This window comes from Leopardus geoffroyi, chromosome X (assembly GCF_018350155.1).
Source record: "Leopardus geoffroyi isolate Oge1 chromosome X, O.geoffroyi_Oge1_pat1.0, whole genome shotgun sequence".
NCBI lineage: Eukaryota > Metazoa > Chordata > Mammalia > Carnivora > Felidae > Leopardus > Leopardus geoffroyi.
The window spans coordinates 29,995,007-30,009,013 of record NC_059343.1 but is presented as its reverse complement, the minus strand read 5'-3'; positions in this window follow the sequence as shown (position 1 = coordinate 30,009,013).

The window sequence follows — 14,007 nt, the reverse complement described above, 5'->3', positions numbered from 1 at the left end:
TGATTATTACTTGAATATTATAATCTATCTATATTAGTCAATTGGAGATGTGGATCAGGTAATAAAATATGTATACACTGAGGAACACTCTTCATGTTTTTTCCTGGAATTTATCTATAAGAAAATAAAATGAAGTTTCTACAAACACAAAAATATTAGCCTGATGTTGTTCCTTCTTATTATCTATTTGAGTAAGCCATCTGTTCTCCCTCAGCCTCAAGTTCTTTATTTAAAAAAGTGGTCTTGGACTGTATTCTGTGTGAGATACTGTGGTCAAATGATTTTATGTGTAAGGATTTCAACCATTGGCTGTGAATCAAAATCAGTTGAGGCAATTTCAATTCAGCAGTTTCAGGATAGAATTTTGGCATATGTACTTTTAAGAAGTGCCACAAGTGATTCTGATACTGAGCCAGGATATGGAATGCTGATTCTGTGCTATTTGGTGCAAAGAACAAAATGGGAATATCTAAGTCTACATATTGCTTACAATTTATCTAAATTTCATATCTTGTGGAAAAAATGTCAGTGAATATAACATTGGTAAAATAGCAATGTATCTCATAAGAAAAGGTGCTTGCAGTGTTATTGGTAGAAAAAATGATCAGAATAAACACTATATTAGTCAGGGTTCTCCAGAGACACAGAACTAGTATATGTATGTATGTGTGTGTGTGTGTGTATGTATGTGTGTATATATATGTGTGTGTGTATATATATATATATATATATATATGTATATATATATATATATATATATATATATATATGACACTTACATATGACTTATGTATAAGGTTTCCTTTTCCTTCCTGCTGATTTTAACTTTCTCCAGATTTGATTACCTTGGTTGATACCATTACTACTTTGGAAGTGTTTTGTGCCTATGAAAGGCACAGGGCTCCTAAAAAGTGATACTCAGGTTTTGATATGCATAAGAATAAAGACCATGTAAAATGCATATTCTTGGCTTCATTTCTAGAAAATTCTGATGCAGTTTATATGGGGAGATGGTGCCCACAAATCTGTATTTTAAAGGAACTACAGTTTCTTTCTCTCTAGTTTGTTCAACAGCTATTTATATTGATCCATCATAATGCAATATGCACTTTAAAAAACTAAAGCTTTTATTTTGGAATATTAGATTTATAAAACAGTTGCAGAGATTGTATGGAGTGTTCACCCAGCTTTCCTTAATGTTAATATTTTACATAACACTTATATTAAAACTTAAAAAAATGGTACACTGCTTTTATAGCTAACCTCTAGACTTTATTCAGATTTGTAGATTTTTTTTTACAATAAAGTACTTTCAGGTTTCCAGAATCCAATCCAGTATATCACATTGAATTAATTTGTCATCACTACTCTTCAATGGACTTTGACAGGTTCTTAGCCTTTCCTTGTTTTCCCATGACCTTTATAGTTTTGAGAAGTACTGGCCAACTATTTTGTTGAATGACCCTGAATTTGGGTTTGGTAGGTGATTAGACCAGGATTCTGGGTTTTAGGGAAGAATACCATACAGGAGAAATGTCTTTCTTAATCACATTGTATTATTATTAGGGTGTACATGATACTAGCATGACTTATAACTGGTGATGTTAACTTTGATTACTTGGCTAAGACGAGGTCTGCCAGATTTCTTCGCTATAAAGTAAGGTTAGTATCATTTCCTTTCCATACTACATCTTTTTGATTACAGCCCATACTACCAGAAGTGGGTATAAGACACATCTCCTAGAGGGAGGCGTATCTACATATACTATTTGAAATTTTTTGTGACAAAGATTTGTACCTTCTTCCCCAGTTTTCAGTGTATTCAATTATGTGTATCAGTATGGGCTTAAGGACATTTATACTGTGCAATAATTTAAAAATTTAGTTAATTACATTGCTCAAATTATTCTAACTTAGGCCATCAGGTTCACCTTTAGTTTGGCTCCTGTGTTCCTTTGATCTGCCTCTATTCTTTTGCTTTCTCAGCACTTCCCTTTTTTGGCACTACATAATACACCCAGGCTCATCTTGTATTTTCATTGTCCCAGCCCTAGAATTAGTCACTTCTCCAAGGATGTCTTGGATGTTTTTGTTTTCTGTTATTTCTGAGAATGCTGTTTAGAAACCAACATCTGATGCTGGATATGCTTGTTACTTATTGGTTGTCATTGTTACTAGTCTCTTGGCAGACAGAGCTAAGAAATATATGCATGTATACTAACAAATGTATACACACATATCTATAATCATTTCTTTAGGTATCTATCTCTATACATATTAAACTAAACACAAGTTCATACTAATGTCAATGACTCTAATTTAGTATCATTACAGTTCATTTTAGCCTTCTCCCTTTGATTATTTGTAACTTCTTTTACTGATAGTAAGGAACCTGACACATCATTTACCATTTATTTACTTATTTGTTCAATCTTAGTGTGCATGTAGTTTCATAGTTCTAAACAGTACCCCCATGAGAAACAAATTTATCAACTAAGATTGTGTTTTTGTGCAGTTATTTCTGTGCTTAGTCTTAGATTTCCCAAACAAAACATTTTCCAGTCACTTATGTCAGCTCCTTTTTCTCTACCCCATTCAGTTTAGTTACTATCATATATAGGTAATATAGTTAGATTTATTTGTCACAGGGTGCATTCCATCCTGGAATACTATGTTTTTTTTTTTCAAAAATTGCATGCATTAAAGTTCACCCTGTGATGTACTGTTCTGTAAGTTTTGACAAATGCATAGAATCAGGGTACATTCCATCTTGGAATACTATGGTTTTTTTTCAAAAATTGCATGCATTAAAGTTCACCCTGTGATGTATTGTTCTGTAAGTTTTGACAAATGCATAGAATCATATATTTTCACCTAGTAACATATAGAACCGTTGCATCATCCACAAACTTTCCCTGAGTCCCCTTTGTAGTTCATCAGTCCCTCCCAATCCCTGACAAATACTGATTTGTTTTCCATCCCTATAATTTTTTTTTTTCCAGCATACTGAATAAACAGAATCACACAATACGTAGGCTTTTGGATCTGGTGTCTTTGACTTAGCAATATGTAAAATCCATCTTGTGTGAATCAGTTGTTTCTTTTATCACTGATAGTATCCATTGTCTCCAATACCAAATGTGTTTATCCATTCACTTGTTGAAGGACAATTTGATTATTTCCAGTTGGGAACAATTATGAATAAGGCTTCTCTAAACATTTGTGTATAGGTTTTTGTGTGAACATAGATTTTCAAGTAACTGGCGAGTATGAATGTTGGATCCTATAGTAAGACTGTTTTTCTCTATAAGAAATTGCCGAACTGTTTTCCCAAGTAGTTGTATCATTTTACATTCCCACTAGCAATGAATGTGAGTTCCTATTGTATTACATTTTCATTACCATTTTGTATTGTCAATTTTTGGATATTAGCTATTCTAATAGGTATATATTGATATCTCATAGTGGCTTTATTTGTTTTTCCATAATGACAAACGATGAACATCTTTTCATATACTTACTTGCCATCTGTGTATCTTCTTTAGTGATTATGTATATTCACTAGGTTGTTTGATTTCTTATTGTTGAGTTTTTAAGAGTTCTTTATATATCCTGGATATGAGTACTTTGTACAGTATACTATTGAACAGTGGGAAAAAATGAAGTGGCTATAAGGTACAAAAAACTCATTTTTAATAAATAATCATATGAAAAAATTTGAAGATACCCAATTGAACTATAGTATATTTTATTTATTTATTTTTTAAAGTTTTTACTTAAATCCCAGTTAGTTACCATACAGTGTAATATTAGTTTCAGGTGTATAATATAGTGATTTAACACTTCCATACAATGCCTGGTGCTCATCATAATAACTGCACTCCTTAATCCTGATCACCCATTTAACACATTTCCCCACCTACATCCTTCCCTCTGGTAGCCACCAGTTTGTTCTCTGTAGTTAAAGATCTGTTTTTTGGTATGTCTCTCTCTATCTGTCTCTCTCTCTCCTGTCTCTCTTTTTTCCCCTTTGCCCATTTGTTTTGTTTCTTAAATTCCACATATGAATGAGATCATGATATTTGTCCTTCTCTGATGTATTTCGCTTACCATAATACTTTGTAGCTCCGTTCATGCCATTGCAAATGGCAAAATTTCATTCTTTATCATGGCTGAGTAATATTCCATTGTCTATATATGTATACCACATCTTCTTTATTCATTAATCATTCGAAGGACACTTGGGCTGTGTCCATATTTTGGCTATTGTAGATAATGCTGCTATAAACATCAGGGTCCATGTCTCACTTTAAATTGGTATCATTGTATTATTTTTTGGGTAAATATCTAGCAATGCAATTGCTGTATTCAAGTGTAGTTATTTTTGGGGCACCTGGGTGGCTCAGTTGGTTAAGCCTCCACTTCGGCTCAGGTCATGATCTCATGGTTCGTGGGTTTGAGCCCTGTGTGAGGCTCTGTGCTGAGAGCTGAGTACCTGGAGCCTGCTTTGGATTCTATGTCTCCCTCTCTCTGCTCTTCCCCTGATCACACTTTGCCTCTATCTTTCAAAAATAAAAATAAACATTAAATTAAAAAAAAAAAAACTTAAAAAAAAGAGTAGTTCTATTTTTAACTTTTTGAGGAAACTCCATACTGTTTTCCACAGCGGCTACAACCAGTTTGCATTCCCACTAACACTGGAGGAGGGTTCCCTTTTCTCCACATCGTCACCAACACCTGTTGTTTCTTGTATTCTTGATGTTAGCCATTCTGACAGGTATGAGGTGATATCTTATTGTAGTTTTGATTTGTATGTCCCTGATGATCAGTGATGTTGAGCATCTTTGCATGTCTTCTTTGGAAAAATGTCTATGCATGTCTTCTTCACTTTTTTAAAAAAAAAAATTTTTTTTTTCAACGTTTATTTATTTTTGGGACAGAGAGAGACAGAGCATGAACGGGGGAAGGGCAGAGAGAGAGGGAGACACAGAATCGGAAACAGGCTCCAGGCTCCGAGCCATCAGCCCAGAGCCTGACGCGGGGCTCGAACTCACGGACCGCAAGATTGTGACCTGGCTGAAGTCGGACGCTTAACCGACTGCGCCACCCAGGCGCCCCTTCTTCACTTTTTTAAATTGGATTATTCATTTTTTGGGTGCTGAGTTTTACAAGTTCTTTATGTATTTTGAATATTAACCCTTTATCACTTAGGTCATTTGCAAATATCTTTTCCCATTCTGTAGGTTGCCTTTTAGTTTTGTTGATTATTTCCTTTGCTGTTCAGAAGCTTTTTATTTTGATGAAGTGTCAATAGTTTATTTTTACTTTTGTTTCCCTTACCTCAGGAGACGTATCTAGGAAGAAGTTGCTATGACCCGTGTCAAAGAGGTAACTGCCTGTGTTCTCTTCTAGGATCTTTATGGTTCCATGTCTCACATTTAGGTCTTTAATCCATTTTGAATTTATTTTTGTGCACGGTGTAAGAAAGTGATACAGGTTCATTCTTTTGCATGTTGCTGTCCAGTTTTCCCACCTGAAGTATTTTTTTTCCCGTTTAGCACTCTTTCCTGTTTTGTTGAAGATTAATTGATCATGTAGTTGTGGGTTTGTTTCTGGGTTTTCTGTTCTGTTCCATGGGTTTATGTGTCTCTTGTTGTGCCAGTACCATACTATTTTGATCACTACAGCTTTGTAATGTACCTTAAGGTCTGGAATTGTGATGCCTCCAGCTTTGCTTTTCTTTTTCAAGGTTGCTTTGGCTATTCAGGATCTTTTGTGGTTCTGTACAAATTTTAGGATAGTTTGTCCTACTCTGTGAAAAATGCTATTGGTAATTTAATAAGGATTAAATTAAATGTGTACATTGCTTTGGGTAGTACAGACATCTTAACAATATTTGTTCTTCCAATCCATGAGCGTGAAATGTTTTCCCATATCTTTGTGTCCTCTTCAATTTCTGTCATCAATGTTTGATAGTTTTCGGAGTATAAGTCTTTCATCTCTTTGGTTAGGTTTATTCTTAGCTATCTTATTGTTTTTAGTGCAATTGTACATGGGATTGCTTCCTTAATTTCTCTTTCTGCTGCTTCATTACTGGTTTTTTGTATTTTGATTTTGTGTCCTGAGACTTTACTGAATTTGTGTATCAGTTCTAGCAATTTTGGTAGAGACTTTACGGTTTTCTATACAGAGTATCATGTCATCTGCAAATACTGAAAGTTTGACTTTTTCTTTGCCGATCTGGATGCCTTTCATTTCTTTTCATTGTCTGATTGTTCTGGCTAGGACTTCCAATACTACTACATTGATAAATCTAGGCTAGGAGTTAGAATCAACTCATGGTTTCATTTATCTGTTCTTTTTTTTTTTAGTTTTTATATCATTTATATTTCTGCTCTGACCTTTATTATTTCCTTCTGCTGGCTTTAAACTTCATTTGTCTTTCTTTTCAAGCTCCTTTAAGTGTATGGTTAGGTTGTTTATTTGATATTTTTTTTGCTTCTTGAGGTAGGCCTGACTCCTATATACTTCCCTGTTAGGATTCCGTTTGTTCCCTCCCACAGGTTTTGAAATGTTGTGTTTTCATTTTCATTGGCTTCCATTTTTTTTTTTTTTAATTTCTTCTTCGATTTCCCAGTTGACCCATTCATTGTTTAGTAGGATGTTGTTTAGCCTCCAGGTATTTGTGGTCTTTCCACATTTTTCTTGTGGCTGACTTCTAGTTTCATAGTGTTGTGGTCAGAAAAGGTGCATGATATGATTTAAATCTTTGTGTATGTGTTGAGGCCTGATTTGTGACCTAATATGTGATATGTTCTGCATCTGCACGTGCAGTGTCCCACGTGTACTTGAAAAGAATGTGTATTCTGCTGCTTTAGGACAGAATGTTCTGAATACATCTTTTTTTTTTTTTTAAAGGGTAAGACCATTTTAATTTTTTTTTTCAACGTTTATTTATTTTTTGGAGGACAGAGAGAGACAGAGCATGAACGGGGGAGGGGCAGAGAGAGAGGGAGACACAGAATCGGAAACAGGCTCCAGGCTCCGAGCCATCAGCCCAGAGCCTGACGCGGGGCTCGAACTCACGGACCGCGAGATCGTGACCTGGCTGAAGTCGGCCGCTTAACCGACTGCGCCACCCAGGCGCCCCTGAATACATCTTTTAAGTGCATCTGGTCCAGTGTGGCATTCAGAGCCATTGTTTCCTTAATTATTTTCTGTTTAGTTGGTCTATTGATGTAAGTTATTGTATTATTATCAGTGAGTTCCTATTATTGTATTATTAACAATGAGTTCTTTCTACCAGAACTGAGACCCTGAAGAACTTTCTGGCCAGGAGACTTGGTGTGGTCAGGGGCTTGTGCTCATCTCATGGGGGAGAGACCTCACTGCACTGAGGCTTAGGTGAGCTTGACTGAGAAGGGCAGTCCTGCCAGAGCACAGGAGTGTGAGACTAGTGTAAGCAAGTTAAGCAACCAGTGTGGGCACTGTACTGCTTCCTGCAGGTGGATCTGTGTTTGTACTAAAGGGTAGGGGAGGGAAATGGTACCAGCCAGCTCCTTTGTTCACGGAGAGGCATCTCTAGGAAGGTTGCCTTTTATGGAAGCATTCTGGGAAGAGCAAATAATCTTCCTCATGAGCCTCAGATGCTCTTCAGATCACTGTTTCTATGCTGTCTCCCCCTGGGTTGTTTTCTGTCTTCTCTCTAGGAGCAATGCAGTGCCCTCCAGGTTCTATCCCAGCCAACTTGCTCTGGACCTTAAATCTCCAGGCTGTAAGCCCCACCGGTTATAAGAACTCACAAAATTAAGCCCTCTCGTTTTCCAAGCCAGTGGCTTTGGGGAAGTGTTCTCCTTGTGTGTTCCCCATATGTGTGTGTGTGTGTCTCTCTCTCTCTCTCTCTCTCTCTCTCTCTCTTTTTTTCTCTATCTCTTTCTTCCTTCGCCATGACCACAGCTCCCTCCTCTCCTTGGCACCTGTGATTCCTTTCTCCCCTAATCCATGTCTCTGCACTTCCTACCTTCTTTCATGAGGCCTCTTCTCTCCCTTTAGCTCTGGAGTTTGCTCTTTTAGTCTTCAGGCGGATTTCCCAGGTATCAGGGTGATTTGATAGTTACCTGGTTGTGTTTTTGGAACAAGATGAAGGTAGGACCCTCCTACTCAGTTGTCATTTTTCCTCTCTCCAACCTTAGTATATTTTAGATAAGTACTCCTATTAGCTAGTAGTTTGAGTGTTGTTATAGGAAATCATTGAAGAATTACCTCTTGAATTTAACACAAGTTCTATAGCATATCTCCAAAGAAGAAAGTTAAAATATATCTGTATCAAAATCTGTCTTACCAGTTTGACATTATGAAATATACTAAATATATTGAGACCTTAAAGAACGTTCTTAAAATCAATAAATGAAAATATTTGTGAGATATAATTAGATCTGTCTGGTTCTTCTTCCTCTTTGTGCATTGACTATAGCTTAGTTCTCGTTATAATTATGTTTTATAAAATACAACTGTTATACTGAGTGCTTATTTTGTGCCTGACACTATGCAAAATCACGTTATGTAGATTTTCTTTATGTATACATAATCCATTTGTTTGATTTGACGAGAAACTTAAAAGTAATAAACATTGTGTCCAGTTTACAGAGGAGGAGCCAAAGACAAAAGAGGCAATTATTGTGCCCCACTGACAAGGAGGACCAAGGCATACTTGCTAGTAATGCTGGAAAACATCATTCATCTGTATCTAACAAGGAAAATGGTAAACATTCCCTTTATAAGATAAGCACATTCAAAACAATTTATTCTGTCGTGAAATATATGGTAAATGAATAATCTGAAGTAAAATTGTCTATATGTAAAATCTTTACAAAACAGCTTTTTCATAGGCATTGTTATAAGCACCATAAAGAGATAAAAATTTAACTGGTATCATTCATGGAAGAATTCAGGTTTGCAACTGGATCTATAGAGTGAAAAATATAACTCTGTGGCATTAATTGCCCACTGCTTCAAAGAAAATGTCCTAATTTACAAGATCTAATGTATTTACTTTTATTTCTTTGGACTTCTTTTCTTCTTATAGATTATCATATTGTGCCACCATTGTTTAAAATTCTCATATCATTCCTTTATTATAAAAGTATTTTGTTAAAAGCCTTCCTTTTAGAATTTTAAAAAATACGATTGCATGATGGGAAAATTTCCTTAGCGTTTGCGTATGTGTCTTATGTCATAGAACTGGTCCTCTGAGTGGGTATGAATAGTCAGTACAAAATAGATTTGATCAGGAATTATTTTATTCACATGTTCTATCCAGTATTTCTGGTAAAGGGTTTGATGCATGTCTGATTCTTAGACCTCAGTAGGAATGTTGTTTTTCTGCTCTGAAATCTTTTTGAAAAGGCTTATCTTTGATATTCTGAAATTTCATCAGCATATATTTCAGCATAGGCTATTTTTGTTTCTTTTTAATTCAGTAGTTTATTCCATAGACCTATTTTATTCTGTAAACTTGGATCTTTCTTCAACTCAGGGATATTTATCAATGTCTCTTTGATGATTGTTTATGTTCTCTGATTTTAGGACATGCACTAGTATTGTATTGGACTTAATCACCACATTCCTTTTTTTTTAATATAAAAAGTTCATTTATTTATTTATTTTGAGAGCGAGAGAGAGCGAGCATGATTGGGGGTGGAGGGCAGAGAGAGAGGCAGAGAGAATCCCAAGCAGGATCCACACTGTCAGCATTGAGCCCCATGCAGGGCTGGAACCCACAAACCATAAAGTCATGACCTGAGCTGAAATCAAGAGTTGGATGTTTGACTGAGCCACCTAGGTGCCTCTTAATCACATTTCTTAATTATCTCTCATATAATCACTTTACCTTTTGCTCAACATTTTGCAATATTTCCTCGATTTTATTTCCCTTTTGCCTAGTCTATTGCATTATTTAATTCATATACTGAATATTTAAATTCCAGAAACAGTATTTGTATTTTTTATTTATAATATATAAATGTAATATATAAATTTAAAAATATTAATTTGTATTACTTAAACTAAATTGTAAATACAGATGAAACTCTCTTATGTGAATGTTTTCTTAAGGTTCTTCCACTTGATCTGTGAAAGTTTAATAGATAGACATTACTTGAAAATTGGAAGAAAAATGTTCTGAGGTCAAGTGACTTTAGGGAACCCTGTGTTTGACGAATGGAAAACTTATTTCTTGAATCCATTATTTTAAATAGCATTTAATAAACCCATGGGCATTAGAAACACTAAGAAACTGTTCTATACAGATAATTTTTCAGATTTATTTTCCTAAAAATATTTATAAATCAAGAAACAAATCAAGGCATAAGCCAGTCTAAGAAATGGAAAAACATCACTTTAGAATATATGACATTGGAAATGTATGTTTTATAGTGAAATTAAAAAATTAATATGGTATATTGCTGGAAATTTCTAATATATTTGTATTAAATGCAGACATGAAGAGGTATTTCTGAATATAAGAGTAAGGGAACATCATTTATTCCTGCATGCCCCATTCCATTTCCTCCTGCAGGATTTAAGAACTAATTTTTTATATTTTTGCTTTAATGAGAGTTTGGAAGTTTGGTAATATTTTACCAGATGATGTAATGATATAAATGAGGGTAATTCAAGGACTACTGAAAGCCTTGACTAAGTTTATTTTAGCTCTCCTTCTTAACACTACTAAGAAAGCACTGTAAGATTTTCTTGTATAAAATTTGTTATAATCAGATCAATAGTGGGCCGTGAAACGTGGAACTAGTCACCATACACATTGGCTGCCTGTATCTTTGTAATAAGATGAGCTATACTGAATACTGCCTGTTTTGTAGCCAGTTTATAGAAAAATGGCATCTGTTTATAGCGATGACTTTTTTTCTCCCAACAGGATGGACAGAATTTTCTCAGAAACGTTGGAATTATTTTCAGTGTAGTCAGTTTTGGAGTTGCAACTGTATTTATTTTAATTGATTTAAGTCATACGGTTAAGTGTTTGCAAGCCCCTTTATATATAAATCTTTGGGGCATTATAGCGCATTTTTGAAGATAGTTCATTAGGCAATGGAATTTTATGAACTTTATTAACTTTTTCCTTTCCTTACCCAGGAGTAAATAAAGTACTTTTTCTAAATAATAAATTTTGTAAACTATCAGTAAGATGGCTTTGCTGAAAAAAGGGAAAGCAAAATTAAATGGAAAGCTTGTTGCTATCTTCTGCCACCGTCGTCTTGCAGAACACAAGTTTCATATTCACATTAAAAAGACATATTGCTGATGTTGATCATTAACTAGGAAAATGAGCCATGGGAGATACATTATGCTAAAGAACAGCTAAATGAGACATACTCCCAAGACACTTGCTTCTGGAAAATAGCCTATAACTAAAATCTTTTAAATAGTATTGTCTTTTTATAAACTGTTACATTGCAAAGGTAAAAGTCACTACACAGATGTGAGATGTAACCACACCCCTACATTGTGTGACATTATATGTCTTTATTTTTTTATTTTATTTTTTTTTCAACGTTTATTTATTTTTGGGACAGAGAGAGACAGAGCATGAACGGGGGAGGGGCAGAGAGAGAGGGAGACACAGAATCGGAAACAGGCTCCAGGCTCTGAGCCATCAGCCCAGAGCCCGACGCGGGGCTCGAACTCACGGACCGCGAGATCGTGACCTGGCTGAAGTCGGACGCTTAACCGACTGCGCCACCCAGGCGCCCCAATATATGTCTTTAAATTGAAGTCCTGCTTTTACATTAGTTTTAATAGTGAGTATTCTTTTAGTTGGCAAAAAGTTATAAATAATAGCTTTATGATATAATAGCAGACTTGGGAATTGAGATAATCCATGATATATATTCTCAGTGTACTGCTACTTCATTTAAGGTACATGGGTGCAGAATGAAAGCAACAAGCATTCTTTAGTCCCTTCTTAGGAGGTGATGAAAGACTTGGGGTTTTGTGTCAAATAGCCTTCAGTTGAAAGCTCGACTCCACTTGTTCCAAGTTGTGTGAACTTTTGTCAGCAAAACCAGACAAATAGTACCAGATATTCTAAGTGTTAAATTAGGTGATGGTTTTAAAATGACACTAATCATACACTTAGCTTATTGGTTTCAGTCAATATGTGGTAGTAATTATTTTAAAAGGCTGACTTTGAGAAAGTAGTCTATTCATTATGTAAAGACTCAATTTTTTCACTTTCAATTTTTCTAAGTTTGGAAGGCTGATAATAATACTCTTTCACTTCCTTTTGCCCCTTTTCCTTTTGCAGCTAGCCAGTGACATAACACTTATATTTTTTCTGTTAAACGTATTAGGAGGTAGTACATTTCCAACATTCACCTTTGTCAGGAATCAATAAATCCCAAAGATTACTATGAAATAGGAACTAGACTTCAAAAATTAGCTTATAAAAGGCTACATTTATATAGGTTCTAGACATTTCTTATGTTATTGTCCTGAATTGCTATTTAAGAGTATCTGTCTTATCTCTCTAACAACAGCAAAAAAGGAACCTTAGAATTTGTCTGTTTCCATTACAGACTTTTTTTTCTCCTGAAGGCTCAATAATAATGGTGTATTAAGTAGTAGATATTGTAGAGTTATTCTTGGTCGCTGAATACAGATACACTAAATACTGGTACTGATATTCTGTATTGTATTGTGAAAATTTTGATAGTTTGTCATGCTGAATTTGCTTTTTTTTAAAGAAAATAAAGGAATGATTGAAAATATGCCACATGCGGCAAATTTTAGTGATTTTTATTTTTTAATTAAAATATTTTTTCAGATTTATTGAGATATAATTTACATATAATATTGTGTAAGTCTAGGGTGTACGATGTTATGATTTGATACACATATATATTGTGGAATGATGATCACAATAAGGTTAGTCAATACATCCATCACCTTTTGTAACTAGAATTTTGTGTGTGTGTGGTGAGAACCTTTAAGATCTACTCTCTTAGCAACTTTTAAATATATAATACAGTATTGTTAACTGTAGTCACCATGCTGTACATTAGGTCCTTAGAACTTATAACCCTTTGACCAACATCTCCCCATTTCCACAAACTCCTAGTCCCTGGCAACAACCATTCTACTCTGTTTCTGTGAGTTTGGTGTTTTTTTAGATTCCACATATGAGATAATATAGTATATGTCTTCCTCTGTCTTCTGACTTATTTCACTTATCTTAATGCCCCCAAGGTCCATCCATGTTGTGAAAATGGCAGGAGTTCCTTCTTTTTTAGAGCTGAATAATATTCCTATCTGTCATCTTTCTATCTATCTGTCCATATATATGATGTATATACATGATATGTATGGTACACATATTCTATATATACACATATATACATATATACACACACACACACACACCTCACATTTTTTTTTTCATTTCCTTTATCCATTCATCCATCAAGGGACACTTAGATTGTTACCATGTCTTATCTGAATGATTTTTAGATGTTAGTTGCCTCTTCCTGGACACAGGAAAGAATGCGGTAGGTGAGGTATAACTAGTATAATTAGAACCACTTGTAGCATTCCCCTGCTCACATGAAAAAAGACTGTAGATTAAGGACTCAGAATGGTTCTTTTTAAACCCATAGTCCATTTGCAAGCTAGAACCCACAGTATGAATTTAGGGACCAATAAATAATTCTAAAACGTTTTCCTCTGGTGTTTAGGAAGTTGCTCTGCTACCTTCCCAACCTTACCCCCATTTCATCAGATCCCTACAATAATATTCTGAACTTCTTGTATCAAATTTGTTAATTATATGAGAATTGGGCCCCTTTTTCCAAGTGTTTATTGAGAAATGAAACCTATCATTGTAAGTAATGTGTCATCATGAGGAAATCTTCAACTGCTACAAATATATGAGAACCAGCTACTGAAAGTTAAGAGAAATGTAACTGTTTTCATTGTATTAAATAATCTAACTCT